A 15,628-nucleotide genomic window follows, 5' to 3' on the forward strand; every position below is an offset into this window, starting at 1 on the left:
AGTAGGCATCTCTCTGCATCAGTCTGTTCCTCAGCAGATTATCCTCCCAGATAATTGCTCCCTGCTTCCAAGTCGCTTTTTAACTGGTTCAGTCTTTTAATCTGATTGTTTCCAGTCTTGTCAAGACAGCTGTGTTGCTTTGTCTGGAGCATGAAAGTAGCATGTTCAAAACTAATAGCTCAGGTGCTACTTCTTAACTTCCTCACCTGTTTACTAGGAGGTGTTTTATGTGGATTTGTTGTGTTGCCTTCCCGCTTGTTTCCTAACAGCTTGGCTATTAAACTAAACCTCCACATGCATACAGTAAGCATTCCAGTATAGACATATAGTAAATATTTCCCAAGATGTAGTAATATATTAATATGCATTCATAAATTAATACAGAGCAGCCCCATGACTTTCACAAAGTCATCCTGATAGTAAACTTGTAAATCCTGGGAAGAAGGTTTCTAACTTCTCCTATAATGAAATCTACATGTTGGGTCACTCTAATCAAGTAAATCACCACATGTTGCAACCTGTAGTTTCCATGTGAGGTATCAAGACAAAAAAGCTTACAGCCTGTATCTGGCCTTGGGCCACTTTTAAAATAATAGAACTGATCATTAAAGCTAAGCAAAATTCAGAATTTTCTACCAGAACATATGATGACATTTCAACATTAGTTTTCATCCCAAATTTGGCTGAAAAGATGAAATTTCATTTTTTGTATGTAATGGAAATTCTGAAAAATTTCAATTCAGAAATGTTTCAACAATTTTGATAAATTTTTTCCCCTATATTCCCTAAATCTAAATATTTCATTTTAGTTTGCTCAGTTAGCCTTAAACTATTTATTTTAACAGATTCCGAGACCAGAAGGGACCACTGTGATCATTTAGTCTGATGCCATCCTGTATAATATAGGCCATTGAACTTCCCCAAAATAATTCCTACCTCAATTTTTTTTTAGAAAAACATCCAATATTCATTTTAAAATGGTCAGTGATGGAGAAACAACCACAACCCTAGTAAGTTTTTCCAATGGTTAATTACTCTCACTGTTAACAATTAACACCTGTTAAAAATTTATCCAGTTTGAATTTATCTAGCTTCAACTTCAAACCACTGGATCCTGTTATATCTTGTTTGCTGGACTGAAGAACCCATTATTAAATAGTTGGAAATACTTACAGACTGAAATCAAGTCACCCTTTAACCTGCTCTTAATTAAGCTAAGTAGATTGAGCTGCTTGAGTCTGTCATTATAAGGAATATTTTCTAATCTCTTACACATTCTTGTGGCTCCTCTTAGAACCCTCTCCAATTTATCAATATCCTTTTTGAATTGTGGGCACCAAAACTGAATACAGTATTCCAGCAGCAGTTGCACCAGTGCCAAAAGCAGAGGAAAAATAACCTCTCTACTCCTACTTGAGAGTCCTGATCCCAGGATTGCAGTAGGTCTTTTGGCTACAGCACTGCACTGGGAGCTGATGTTCACCTGATTATTCATCACAACCCTCCAATTTTTTCTGTAGTCACTGCTTACCAGGATAGAGTCCCCCATCATGTAAGTACAGTCTACGTTCTTTGTTTGTAGATGTATATGTATGCATTTAGCCATATTGAGATCAGATCAACATTAAATTATATTTTCCCATTGTGCTGCATTGCCTCCTAGGATTGTAGTTTAGGAGCATGATTCCCCAATGGGACAGACTATATATCCCATGATGCACCACATAGCTTGGTCAGAGGGAAAGCCAAATGGCATTATGGGAGATGTAGTTTTCCAGTGAGAGAGGCCCCTAGGAGATAACAAGAAGCTGAACAACAACTTCCATAAGACAATATTCTGATGAAGAAATTCAGTTTTCCTGTGGAAAATTTTGATTATGCAGCAAGTTTGTTTTCCTTCAGAAAATCATTTCCACATAAAATATCCAACCAGCATTACTGATAATGAAGGGCAAAAAGTGATGTTAGTCCCTTCAGCTTAGGCCTTTTTGTAGAATTAGATATTCTTCTCTTTCTTTCCATTTCCTCTCTTTTCATAATTATCTGTGCAACAATTGTGACTAAACCTAAAACTGAGAAGGTGGAGACTGGGAAAAAGGACACATCTTTTACCTCAATGTTGGTGGTTTGTAGGAGACTCTGCTCCTATAGCCAACAAGCACACAACAGCTTTGCAGTTGAAGGTAGGTTAGTAAGTAATTCATTAAAGAGAAAATCTACATCAAGTTCAGAAAAATGTTTTAACTTCTAATTGCTTTCCTTTTTCTCCTCTCTGAGTTATCAAGAAAATATTTAATAGATGCTAAAAAATCTTCCAACACAAGCACACTGGGTGCTGTGAAAAGCTTTGTTTCTAGTTCAGAACTGTACAAAATGAGTCAGTTTTACTTTGCAGGTATTTTATAAAAATTCTGCTCAGTTTTGCAAATATGCCAAAATGAGGGGAAAGGGGTTTTTGTTTTGTTTTGTTTAAGCAATATCTATTTTCTAGCTGTTTCCTGGGAAAATATTAGTGGCCCAAGTCAAGCGAGTGTACTGAAATCATGGAATCATAGATTTTAAGGTCAGAAGGGACCATTATGATCATCTAGTCTGACCTCCTGCACAATGCAAGCCACAGAATCTCACCCGTAACAAACCCCTAAATTATGTCTGAGCTATTGAAGTCCTCAAATTGTGGTTTAAAGACTTTAAGGTGCAGAGAATTCTCCAGCAAGTAACCCGTGTCCCACACTAAGAGGAAGGTGAAAAAAACCCATGGCCTCTGCCAATCTGTCCTGGAGGAAAATTCCTTCATGACCCCAAATATGGCGGTCAGCTAAACCCTGAGGATGTGGGCAAGACTCACCAGCCAGACACTCAGGAAAGAATTCTCTGTAGTGACCCAGATCCCACCCCATCTAACATCCCATGAGAGGCCATTAGGCATATCTACCACTAATAGTTGAAGACCAATTAATTGCCAAATTAGGCTACCCCATCATATCATCTCCTCCATAAACTTATCAAGTGGAAGGCTATTCCACAACTACACTCCTCTGATGGTTAGAAACCTTCGTCTAATCTCAAGTCCAAACTTCCTGATGGCCAGTCTATATCCATTTTTTCTTGTGTCCACATTGGTACTGAGCTTAAATAATTCCTCTCCCTCTTCAGTATTTATCCCTCTGATACATTTATAGATAGCAATCATATCTCATCTCAGCATCATTTTGGTTATGCTAAATAAGCCAAGCTCTTTGAGTTTCCTTTCATAAGACAGGTTTTCCATTCCTCGGATCATCCTAGTAGCCCTTCTCTGTACCAGTTCCAGTTTGAATTCATCGTTCTCAAACATGGGAGACCAGAACTGCACACAATATTCCAGATGAGGTCTCACCAGTGCTGTGTATAACGGTGCTAACACCTTCTTATCTCTACTGGAAATACCTAGCCTGATGCATCTCAAGACCACATTAGCTTTTTTCATGGCCATATCACATTGGCAGCTCATAGTCATCCTGTGATCAACAAATACTCTGAGGTCCTTCTCCTCCTCTGTTACTTCCAAGTGATACATCCCCAGTTTATAACAGAATTTTTTGTTATTAATCCCTAAATGCATGAAATTGTACCTCTCAAAATTAAATTTCATCCTATTACTATTCCTATTACTCCTGTTGCCAAGATCATCCAGATCTTCCTGTATGATATCCCAGTCCTTCTCTCTATTGGCAATACCTCCCAGCTTTGTGTCATCAGCAAACTTTATTAACACATTCCTGCTTTTTTATGCCAAAGTCAGTAATAAAAAGATTAAATAAGATTGGTCTCCAAACCAATCCTTGAGGAACTCCACAAGTAACCTCCTTCCAGCCTGACAGTTCGCCTTTCAGTGTGATCCGCTGTAGTCTCCCCTTTAACCAATTCCTTATCCATTTTTCAATTTTCATATTGATCCCCATCTTTTCTAATTTAGCTAATAATTCTCCATGTGGAACTGTATCAAATGCCTTACTGAAATCGAGGTAAATTAGATCCATTGCATTCCCTTTGTCTAAAAAATCTGTTAGCTTCTCAAAGAAGGAGATCAGGTTGGTTTGACATGATCTACCTTTTGTAAAGCCACGTTGTATTTTGTCCCAATTACCATTGACTTCAATGTCCTTAACTACTTTCTCCTTCAAATTTTTTTCCAAAACCTTGCATATTACAGATGTCAAACTGACAGGCCTGGAGTTACCCAGATCACTTTTTTTACCTTTCTTAAAAAAAGGAACTATGTTAGCAATTCTCCAGTCATACGATACAACCCCTGAGTTTACAGATTGACTAATGTGCCAATTCCTTTAATATTCCTTTAATATTCTTGGATGAAGATTATCCGGGCCCCATAATTTAGTCCCATTATGCTGTTCGAGTTTGGCTTCTACCTCGGATACGGTAATATTTACCTCCATATCCTCATTCCCATTTATCGTCCTACCATTATCCCTAAGCTTCTCATTAGCCTCATTAAAGACTGAGGCAAAGTATTTGTTTAGATATTGGGTCATGCCTAGATTATCCTTAACCTCCACTCCATCATCAGTGTTTAGCGGTCCCACTTCTTTCTTTGTTTTCTTCTTATTTATATGGCTATAGAATCTTTTAATATTGCTTTTAATTCCCTTTGCAAGGTCCAACTCTATATGGCTTTTGGCCTTTCTCACTTTATCCCTATATGTTCTTATCTCAGTAAAGTAGCTTTCCTTGCTCATCCCTCCCATCTTCCACTCCTTGTAGGCTTTCTGATTTTTCTTAATCACCTCTCTGAGATGCTTGCTCATCCAGCTTGGTCTACAACTCCTGCCTATGACTTTTTCCCCCTTTCTTGGGATGCAGGCTTCTGATAGTTTCTGAAACTTTGACTTGAAGTAATTCCAGGCCTCCTACACCTTTAGATCCACATTTATTTAGGTTTTTCAGTCCAATCCACTTCCCCAACTAATTTCTTTAATTTTTTTAAAGTTTGCATTTTTGAAATTAAAAACCCTAGTCACAGATCTATTTTTGTTTATCCTTCCATTTAATATGAACTGAATTAGCTCATGATCACTCGAAGTAAGGTTGTCCCCTACAACCATTTCTTCTATGAGGTCCTCACTGCTCACCAAAACCAAATCTAAAATGGCATCCCCTCTTGTCAGTTCAGCAACTACTTGGTGAAGGAATCCATCAGCTATCATATCCAGGAAAACCTGAGCCCTATTATTATTACTAGCACTTGTCCTCCAGTCTATACCTAGGAAGTTAAAGTCTCCCATGATCACACAATTCTCATGAGTATTTACTTCTTTAAAAACACTAAAGAGGTCTCTATTCATAACCAAATCAGATCCCAGTGGTCTATAGCACACCCTAAGCACTATCCCAGGGGAAGCTCTAGTAGCTTTCTTCCCCAATGTGATTTTTGCCAGACAGACTCTGTCTTATCCATTCCATCACTTCTTATTTCTTTACAGTCTACCTCATCATTGATATACAATGCTACTCTACCACCTTTGCCTTTATTTCTGTCTTTCCTAAACAGCACATACCCTTCAATATCCATACTCCAGTCATGACTACTACTGCACCATGTTTCTATTATCCCTATAGTATCTGGTTTCACTTCCTGCACCAGTAGCTCTAGTTACTCCATTTTGTTACCTAGGATCCTCGCATTGGTGTCCAAACATCTTAATTTTTGCTGTTTGGCTTAGCTCACATTCTTTACCCGATTGGGCACAGACATTCTACCGCCAATATTACCTATTAGATTGGTATGTACACTGCCCTTCCACCTTATGTCCATTCTCCTACTCATTGCTTTATCCTTTCTTACTTCATTTTCTTCCCTGTCAAAGAGAAAATCTGGTGTGGAGATTACCTGGACATCTCCCAACCATCTCCCCCCCACCCCAATTCCTAGTTTAAAGCTCTCTTAATCAGTTGTGCCATCCTCCATCCGAGAAGTCTATTTCCCTCCTTACTCAGGTGAAGTCCATCCCAAGAGAACAGTCCTCTGCCATGAATGCTTCCCAGTGGCCATACATCCCAAAGCCCTCCTTATAGCACCAGTGCCTGATCCATCTGTTGAGCATCATAATCTTGTCAAACCTTTGTTGCCCTTCTCTAGGAACAGGCAGAATCCCACTGAAGATCACCTGAGCCTTGATTTCCTTAAGCATCTTCCCCAGCCTGGCATAGTCTCCCTTGATACATTCCAGTGAGAATCTAGCCATATCATTTTTTCCCACATGAAGGATAATCAATAGATTCTTTCCTGCTCCCATTAGGGTCCCCTTCAGCCTCAGGTCCACATCCCATATCTTAGAACCCGGAACACAGCACATCCTTCTGTTCTCTGGATCAGCTCTTGTTACAGGTCTGTCTATTCTTCTCAATAATGAGTCCCCAATCACGTAGACCTGCCTTTTCCTGGCGATGGTGCGATTCTCCAGTCTATCCCCGTTCCATCTGGCCGCAAGTAACAGAAGCCATTCTGTGAGGGCCTTTGTCTAGAGAAGCAGTCACTCAACCTTCCATCATACATGATTTGGGTTCCAATCCTGCAAAGCACTAATGCACATGCTTAATTGTATGGATATAAGCAGTTCAATTGACTACAGTGGGACTATTCATATTTCTCAAGTTCAGTAGGAATGGGCCTTTGATCTAGCTTGACCATGGCATTATCCTATAGTGAATCATGTAGGATTTTAGTTAAGCAACACTGACAAAATAGTCCCATTAAAGTTAGTAGGACTAATTGTATGTTTAAAGATAAGTACATTTGTAAATCTTTGCAGGATCAAGGACTTCCTTAGCTTCATTTAAACCAGCTCATTGTTCATTTTCATGTCCAAATCTGCAGTTAAACTCTACTGCCAGTGTTATTGGGCTGTGGCCCATGTCCAAGGACAGTACAGTATTGTTACTTCAGGCTAGATTTCTCATTTGTCCAGCATACCAGAGATTAATGTGAACAGCAGCACACATGAGATCAGCATCAAATGTGGTTGTACAGTTAAGAAGCTCATCAAGAGCATACTTATATGTATTAGCCTCATAGAGATTTTCTTGAGACCATAAAGGTAAGATTTAGCCAGCAGTTGACCCTAGTGGAGGATTTTTTAATTTAATTTTGAACGGTTCTCTTAAACTTAAACCATTAATAAGGGACAGAGTAGGGTAACCAAAGCAAATACATTTTTTGCGTAAAAACATTTTTCAACTTAGAAAACATAACAAACATTTTCTATTGAAAAGCCAGAAGTCCTCTCAAACTAGTCATAAATGCATTTTGACCAATTGATGGTGTGCTAGGGTGTACCTACTCTGCCCTGGCCCCACAGGGGTTAGTTGTGCATTGAAGGCTGAGGAAGCCCACCCCTTTGCCTCCACTGGACATGCTCAGCCTGGAGGCAATATATTAAAGGAAGCAGCCAGCTCAGTCTGGGCAGGCTGCTGAAAGTAGAAGATGCAAACTACAGTTTCTCTTCAAAGAGCTGCTACAGGCCCAGAGCCAAAGCACGCAGCCCCAGATGGATTCCAGGCTGCCTGATGAACCCAGAGAGGAGGCCATGCTGTCAGGAGCTTCACCAACAGAGGACCCCAAAGACCTATGGGAACAGTGGACCATTGCTGGTGAAGACAGTGTAGGAAGCAGCCATGGAGACTTCCTTTGCTCTGGTGGGTGAACCAGGGAACTAGTCAGTGTGTTTCAGGAGGATCAATGTTGACTTGGTGGTGAGTAACCCTGCCACTGCCAAGGCCCTGGGCTGGGGCTCAGAGGAGCAGGGATGGTCTGAGTCCCCTCCGAACCTGGGTTCCACACACCCACTTCCCCAAAGGGCCAATAGGCCACACAATCTGACAGAGGAGTGAGACTTTATTGACTCTGGCTATTGGGCCACGCTGCCCCGAGCAGCAGGGCTGCGCTATTGACTCTGGCCACTAGGCCGTAATACTGTTTTATAGTAAGGGCCATCAGCATGTGTCCTAACCTGCTGCGGTACTGCCTCTGCCCTTTCTTTTTACCACATGTGACCCCAAACTCCAAGTCGGGGTGTACCTACCCTGTGATTGATTGTCAGTGGCGTATATGGGGCCTACAATTTGATCTCTATGATGTTTCCACTCTGGACCCATTCCCCAATGGGAAACCATAGATAATATTCTCATGTTTGTGAAATTTCTCTCAGAGCTATCAAGCAGCATATGACCTAACACAATCATGATCCATAATTAATTTTCTGCTGTCAGACTTGATAGGGCATAATTTGTTCAATCTCTTACCCCATGTTGCCTTATGATATTCAGGATCATTGACAAATCCTTAAATTTGTCTCAGCTGCTCTGGTGGTTTCTTCTGGACAGCTTTCCACTGACTGAATAATGTTGCTGCTAATTTGTTCTGCTCTAATTTTGTATTTCAGACATCAATATTTTAGACACTACATTCCAAATTGTTATATGCAACACAAGACTTTTTTGAGAGTTTGGATATACATTGTTCCTCTGTCAGCTACAAGAATGCTGGACCGTAGCCTTCATTACCTCTGAGATTCCTGTTTCAGACCTTTCATGAGCTTTAATATGTCTGTGTATATAACAGAAACAAAGATACAGTAGGCCAAAAAACTCTGTAATCTATTTCACTTTTGCCCAAAGCCATATTTTTGATAGACTGATCAAGAAATAACTCCCAAACTAATAGCATACTCCTGCTTCCAAGGCACAAGCAAGTAGTGTCACTGAAGTCAGTAAGCAGGATTTTATTTTTATCCTATGAAATTCATACCTTCTATGTCTTAAGATGGTAGACACAGGGATAAATACCAGGAAGTTGTGTACATTTCCTTGTGGAGTCCTTGTGAGTAGGGGAAATTCCTTTAAAGGAAGGGTCCTGAGGGCATGACTGTAGTTGGTCAGAGGCCACTACAGAGGTGCAGGGTCTCTGAAAGAACAGAGATTCACTTAAATGCTGAGAAATCCATGAGGTTAGGAGACTAAACCTCTGTTTTTTCCTCTTGAGGGATGGAAGGAAGAGGAGAGCAAATTTCAGCTTGAAGGAATCTTTTGGAAAATTGTTCAATGAGACTCTCATCATAGATTTTTCTTCTCTTTACCGCACCCTCCTTTGGGTCTTCATGTGGAGAGACCACTGAGCTTTGTAAATAATATCCACAGGCCCAGCATTTCATTTGTACTGTCTGATTGCAAGGAGCTGCATAGGTGTCTGGAATGTGAAAATAGAAATAACCCATACATATACAAATATATACTTCTGGCAGCTACCACCTAGGAAGGATAAAGGAAAACTTCTGTAATAAACTGCAGTATATTCAAATCAGTGATATTGTATCTGGTAGGGAAGCTGGAAATTAACCACATGAGACTACTAGTTCATAATTAATTCATTATTCAACACACTTCTTAGAATATTCTTGCAGCACTAGTCTTCACAAAATTTATTTAAGTTATTCAAAGATTTATAATTGTATTATTTGATCAGTAATATTCACTAAAAATAAAAACTCTAGCAGATTTGCATTCTCCGTTCCCTTGTTTCATTTTTTTCTCTCCCTTCAAGTTGTTTCTCCTATGATGAAATTAGCAACCTGTATCTTGTCTTTACCATATTCTGTAACTGAAAAACCAAATATCAAGGACTTAAATTGTAAAAAATATTGATATCAATAAAGGAATTTGTATTTTATGTGTGTGTTTGTGTGTGTGTGTGTGGGTGCACATGCACACGTGTATAAGTAAAAGGTGGCAATCTTATATTACCAAAGTGGCATACTGTACTGTACTACTCTGCCTCAGTATAACCTTTCATGCCATTAACCTCTGAATCAGTGTCTACAAATATACAAAGTGTGTAAGAACATAAGAACGGCCCTACTGGGTCAGACCAATGGTCCATCTAGTTCAGTATCCTGCCTTCCAACAGTGGCCAATGCCAGACGCTTCAGAGGAAATGAACAGAACAGGTAATCCTCAAGTGATCCATTCCCAGCTTCTGGCAAACAGAGGCTAGGGACACTTCGGAGCATGGTTTTGGATGGTCTTCTGGGAGGCAGGGTGAGGTTCAGACAACCTGTATCTTATGGGGATAGCAAGTTCTACATGTCTGAAGTGGTCAGTACACTAGTGCAGTAGAAAGAAGGAAGGGTCTACCCTCGCTTTTATTCAGAACTAATACTGAGAGAAGGAGGCTGAAAAATACTTATAAGCTTTAAAGTGCCATTCTTCATAATCCCTAGCCTGGTGAGAGCGGGGGACCACCACAATATTTCTGAAGTCCAGAAAGGACCTCTGCCACCAGGGCCGGCATGCAGGCACGTCAAACCTTGTCTCTTGACACAGCAGAGTTCCATATTAGGGACTTTTCTCTTATTCCCTACCATGCCTCCCCTTATCTCCCATCAACTCCTGCTGCCCTATTGGAAGATGTCCCAGCAGAGCCCATGTTGTGCTCTGTTTGCGTCACAACCACTGACCTCAAAGTGAAACTGACCAGCTTTAAATTTCACTTTGTTTCTATTCTTTTTCACCTATGGAAAAGTGAAATGTATCTAAGCAGGTCAGTTTCATGGTAAAATCTACTCTTGTGCTTCTTAAGAACCATAAGGACTCTTCTGGATGAGGAAGAAACAGACTGGCGAGAGGGAGAAAAAAGGTAAACCAGAAAGTTGGAAACAGGAGGGGTCAGATGGGATGGGAGAAAAAGGACAAGACCATGAAGTGGGAGGTTGTGCACAAAGTAAACATTGTTGTGACCCATTTAAATAAGGCAAGCAAACAGGGTCATAGTATTCCGTGTTTTATTTTAATCATACTATAAGGATTCAGTTGATTGGAGCATATTTTTTCAAAAGTAATTCCCTCTACAAAGGAACAGTTCAGGTTGGTGGAGTAGTGTATTAAAAAATTAATGGAGTTCCACCACTCACTACAAAGAATATTGAAGGGTAATATTATTTTTGTATTGCCTGCTTAATATTTCAGATATCCAGTCAGATTTTGAATGTATGCGTCTTTAATATACCAACTAATTGGTTCAGTACCAATCTGAAGATTGGTTTCTGTACTACACTAGAAACTAATTCCTCCTGCAAGTAATCATGGAATGAAAATGGTACCTTTCTTAGAGTGTTAACAAAAGGGGGTGACTGTTAGCTTAAGAAGAAAAGAACATTTTCCTGGACATTGTCCAACTGCCTTGAAGATACCTCCATATTTTGTATGATTATCAGGTTGTCTAGTCTCACTTGTAGCTATAGATAGTAGTAGTTTAAGTTCAATATTTAAATGTTTCCCATAACTGAGTGCTCACAACATAAAATTCAAGCCTAATCGTGCTCTCTATCTTTTTTGCAGTTTTCATAGACCTCATACTTTACACTGGTTTCAGAGTAGCAGAGTGTTAGTCTGTATTCGCAAAAAGAAAAGGAGTACTTGTGGCACCTTAAAGACTAACAAATTTATTAGAGCATAAGCTTTCATGAGCTCTGATGAAATGAGCTGTAGCTCACAAAAGCTTTATGCTCTAATAAATTTGTTAGTCTCTAAGGTGCCACAAGTACTCCTTTTCTTTATACTTTACACTGTTCACTACACAGATAGATATTTGTTAGAGTGGAATGGAATATGAGATTTGAATGTACATAATATTTTGCCTGATTCAGTGCTTGCTTGAGCTCTAGTATCAAGTTTAAATCTAACAATCTGAGTATCTGTGACCCTAATAACAAACTAGCAAACATTTCACTTGTGTGCATGATCTACTTGGGGTTTTTGTTTTTTGAGCATCATTAGCATTGACCATGTCAATAAAAAGCTACTTCTGATAAAAAAACATTGTTTTGTCACCTGCTGATCAATAGTATTCATGGCTTTTGGGGTCATATTTTCATCCCTTGAGAAAGTGATTACAGTTATTATATAATGCAGAGCCATGACCTCTTGCTGGCCAAATGTGAGCATTAGTATATATTCCTCCAGAGTTTCTGAACAATTTCTACACTTTGGGTATGTAAAGTTGCTTTTCAATGTGGATTTTATCTATGTCTCTCTCTCCCTTTGTTTTAGTATGTGTGTTTGCCAAGGTTCATGTAGCCTTTCACCACTAAATGCACTGGATTTTACATGAGTTTTTGTATATCTGTTCTATCTATTCATTTTTTCTAACCCAGGTAAACCTTGTATCAAAACTATACCACCTCTTAGCATTTAATCATGGTCCATATAACCACAATCTTTAAATGGCAGCTTTAAGGTTGGGATTTTCAAAACATCTTGTTTCTTTGTTTGTTTTGTTTTATTGCTTTTTTTTGACAAACAGGTGAAACTCTCCAGTGAAAATGTTGACGAACATGATTTTTTTTAATCAAAATTTTCTGTGGGAAAACAAAACATCTTTTCACCAGTTTCAGGCCAAGGAAATTGGGCATCTAGCTTCCTAGACCTATTTGAAATTGCAGTCTAAAACTGTTTAAAATCTCAGTGAATCCTGGTGCTTTTTCTTATATTTTTGCATCTAGCAAAAACTTGACTATCTCTTTTGGAGTAACACATGCTTCATGTGTATCAGAATAAGTTCAGTACTTTAGCATCCCATGTAGTAATGTTCAAGGATGTTAAATATAGGAACATAAGAATTGCCATGCTTACTCAGACTCAAAGGTCAATCTGGTCTAGTATCCTGTCTCTGACAGTGGCCACTGATTGCTGCTTAAAAGTAACGTGCAACAATCCTACAGTAAGCAAATGTGGGATAATATGCCATCATATTCTGATCTCCAGTGGTTAGACTGGCTTAAGTCCTTAATGAGGTTTAGTATCTGTTCCAAAAATTATAGCGTTAACGTGATACACATTTTCGCCAATCCATGTAGCTGCACTTTTCATCTTCAGATTTTCCTCTCTATGATCTGGAAAACATCATTTCCATATGTTGTCTGAATTTTTTTTTCAGTGATCTGAGAGGTTGCCAGATTTCCACTCCATTCTGCATTCTTGCTCTTGTTTTCCTTACCCTGGAAAGACACATTTGTGATGTACATGCTTTTATTGCCATTTGTTCATTATAATATTGTGTGTACTAGGACTTTATTACTCCCAGTGTTCCAGCTAGTGCATCATGATAGCAACAATATGAGAGCTAGTGTGGACAGAGGTCTGCAGATTTTCATGACACAATAGTAAAATTCCTGAGCCCTGTCTACTGTAGCAGCTGCATCAATGGTGGCTCTGACAACATCCGTCACAATTCTCTGAACTGCTTCCAATTTGTCACGATCTTTCTAGGATACCAGTGAATTCTATGTATAATACTTGTATTGCACCCATGACCACAGTATCTCAATACCTCACAATCTTTAATGTATTTATCTTCACAACATCCATGTGGTATAGGGTAGTGCTATTATCCCTGTCAGAGTTCCCTCCCCACTCTGAACTCTAGGGTACAGATGTGGGGACCCACATGAGAGACTCCCTAAGCTTATTTCTACCAGCTTAGGTTAAAAGCTCCCCAAGGCACAAATTCTCCCTTGTACCTTGGATTAGGTAATGCTGCCACCACCAAGTGATTTAGACAAACTCAGGGAAAGGACCACTTAGAGTTCCTACTGCCCCCTAATATCCCCCCAAGCCTCCACATCCCCGTTCCTATGGAGGCTTGAGAATAAACAAGATGAGCACAGACCAACCTTGGGTTTTTTTAGGACACTAAAAAAAACCCCAATCAGATTCTAAAAAAAACAGATCTTTATTATAAAGAAAAAAGGTAAAAGAAGCAACTCTATAAAATTAGAATGGAAGATAATCTTACAGGGCAATCAGACTTGAAAACACAGAGGATTTCCCTCTGGGCCAAACTTTAAAGTTACAAAAAGAAAACCAAGAATATACCTTTCTCTCACCACAGAGAGAAAAACACAAGCCAAAACAAAAATAAGCTAACATATTCCCTTGCTAGTACTTACTAATTCTAATGGAGTTGGATTGCTTGCTTCCTTGAACTGTGTCTGGAAAGCGCACAGAACAGACAAACCAAAACCAAAACCTCCCCCCCCACCCTGCCCCAGATTTGAAAGTATCTTGTCCCCTTATTGGTCTTTTTGGTCAGGTGCCAGCCAGGTAACCTGAGCTTCTGAACCCTTTACAGATAAAATGATTTTGTTCCTCTGGCCAGGAGGGATTTTATAGTACTGTATACAGGAAGGTTGTTACCCTTCCCTTTATATTTATGACAATCCCATTATACATATGGGGAAACTGAGACATAGACTAAGGATAGGAATACTTGTGGCACCTTAGAGACTAACAAATTTATTAGAGCATAAGCTTTTGTGAGCTACAGCTCACTTCATCGGATGCATTCGGTGGAAAAAACAGAGGGGAGATTGATATACACACACAGAGAACATGAAACAATGGGTTTATCATACACACTGTAAGGAGTGTGTATGATAAACCCACCAAATAACAAGAATATCTGAGGAACAGTGGGGGGTGGGGGGGGAGAAATAACATGGGGAAATAGTTTTACTTTGTGTAATGACTCATCCATTCCCAGTCTCTATTCAAGCCTATCTGTTCCTCAGATATTCTTGTTAACTGCTGGAAACAGCCCACCTCGCCCGCCACCACGAAAGGCTTTCCTCCTCCCTCCCCCCCCACCCCCCCCTGCTGGCGATGGCCCATCTCAAGCGACCACTCTCCCCACAGTGTGCACGACAAACCCATTGCCTCATGCTCTCTGCGCGTGCATATCAATCTCCCCCCTGCCCTCTCCACCAAATGCATCCGACGAAGCGAGCTGCAGCCCACGAAAGCCCACGCTCCAATATAACTGCTAGTCTCCGAGGTGCCACAAGTACCCCCCCTCTCTTTAAAAAAAGAAAAGGAGTACTTGTGGCACCCCAGAGACCAACAAATCCACTAGAGCACAAGCTTTCGCGAGCCACAGCCCACCCCACCGGATGCACCCGGTGGAAAAAACAGAGGAGAGATCTACATACACACACACAGAGAACATGAAACAACGGGTTCACCACACACACTGCAAGGAGAGCGACCACCCAAGACAAGCCATCACCAACAGCAGGGGGGGGGAAGGAGGAAAACCCCTCATGGCGACAAGCAGGCAGGCCAATTCCAGCAGTTAACAAGAACACCATACAAAGCAAAGCTGCAGCGATTAGCAAAAGATCTTCTAAAGCAGTTCCAAGTAAAGAATATCAGAGGAACAGTGGGGGGTGGGGTGGGAGGGAGAAATACCATGGGGAAATAGTTTTACTTTGTGTAATGACTCATCCATTCCCAGTCTCTATTCAAGCCTAAGTTAATTGTATCCAGTTTGCAAATTAATTCCAATTCAGCAGTCTCTCGTTGGAGTCTGTTTTTGAAGCTTTTTTGTTGAAGTATAGCCACTCTTAGGTCTGTGACTAGCAGTTATATTGGAGCGTGGGCTTTCGTGGGCTGCAGCTCGCTTCGTCGGATGCATTTGGTGGAGAGGGCAGGGGGGAGATTGATATGCACGCGCAGAGAGCATGAGGCAATGGGTTTGTCGTGCACACTGTGGGGAGAGTGGTCGCTTGAGATGGGCCAT

The 15,628-nt window shown here is 40.3% G+C and overlaps 1 long non-coding RNA gene across 2 annotated transcripts; it reads right to left on the reverse strand.

Annotated features, from left to right (window-relative positions):
* Positions 1 to 557: 557 nt before the first annotated feature.
* LOC122459895 lies at positions 558 to 15,192 on the reverse strand. 2 transcript variants are annotated; one of them, XR_006280863.1, is made up of 3 exons: positions 14,939 to 15,192; positions 11,417 to 11,478; positions 558 to 567 (listed from the first exon to the last, which is right to left on the reverse strand). It is a non-coding gene; the product is annotated as an uncharacterized LOC122459895 (long non-coding RNA). The 2 variants fall into 2 exon arrangements; XR_006280862.1 differs by lacking the exon at positions 558 to 567 and having other exon boundaries at positions 11,415 to 11,478.
* Between the last annotated feature and the right edge of the window lie 436 nt (positions 15,193 to 15,628).

Source organism: Dermochelys coriacea, chromosome 4 (genome assembly GCF_009764565.3).
Source record: "Dermochelys coriacea isolate rDerCor1 chromosome 4, rDerCor1.pri.v4, whole genome shotgun sequence".
NCBI lineage: Eukaryota > Metazoa > Chordata > Testudines > Dermochelyidae > Dermochelys > Dermochelys coriacea.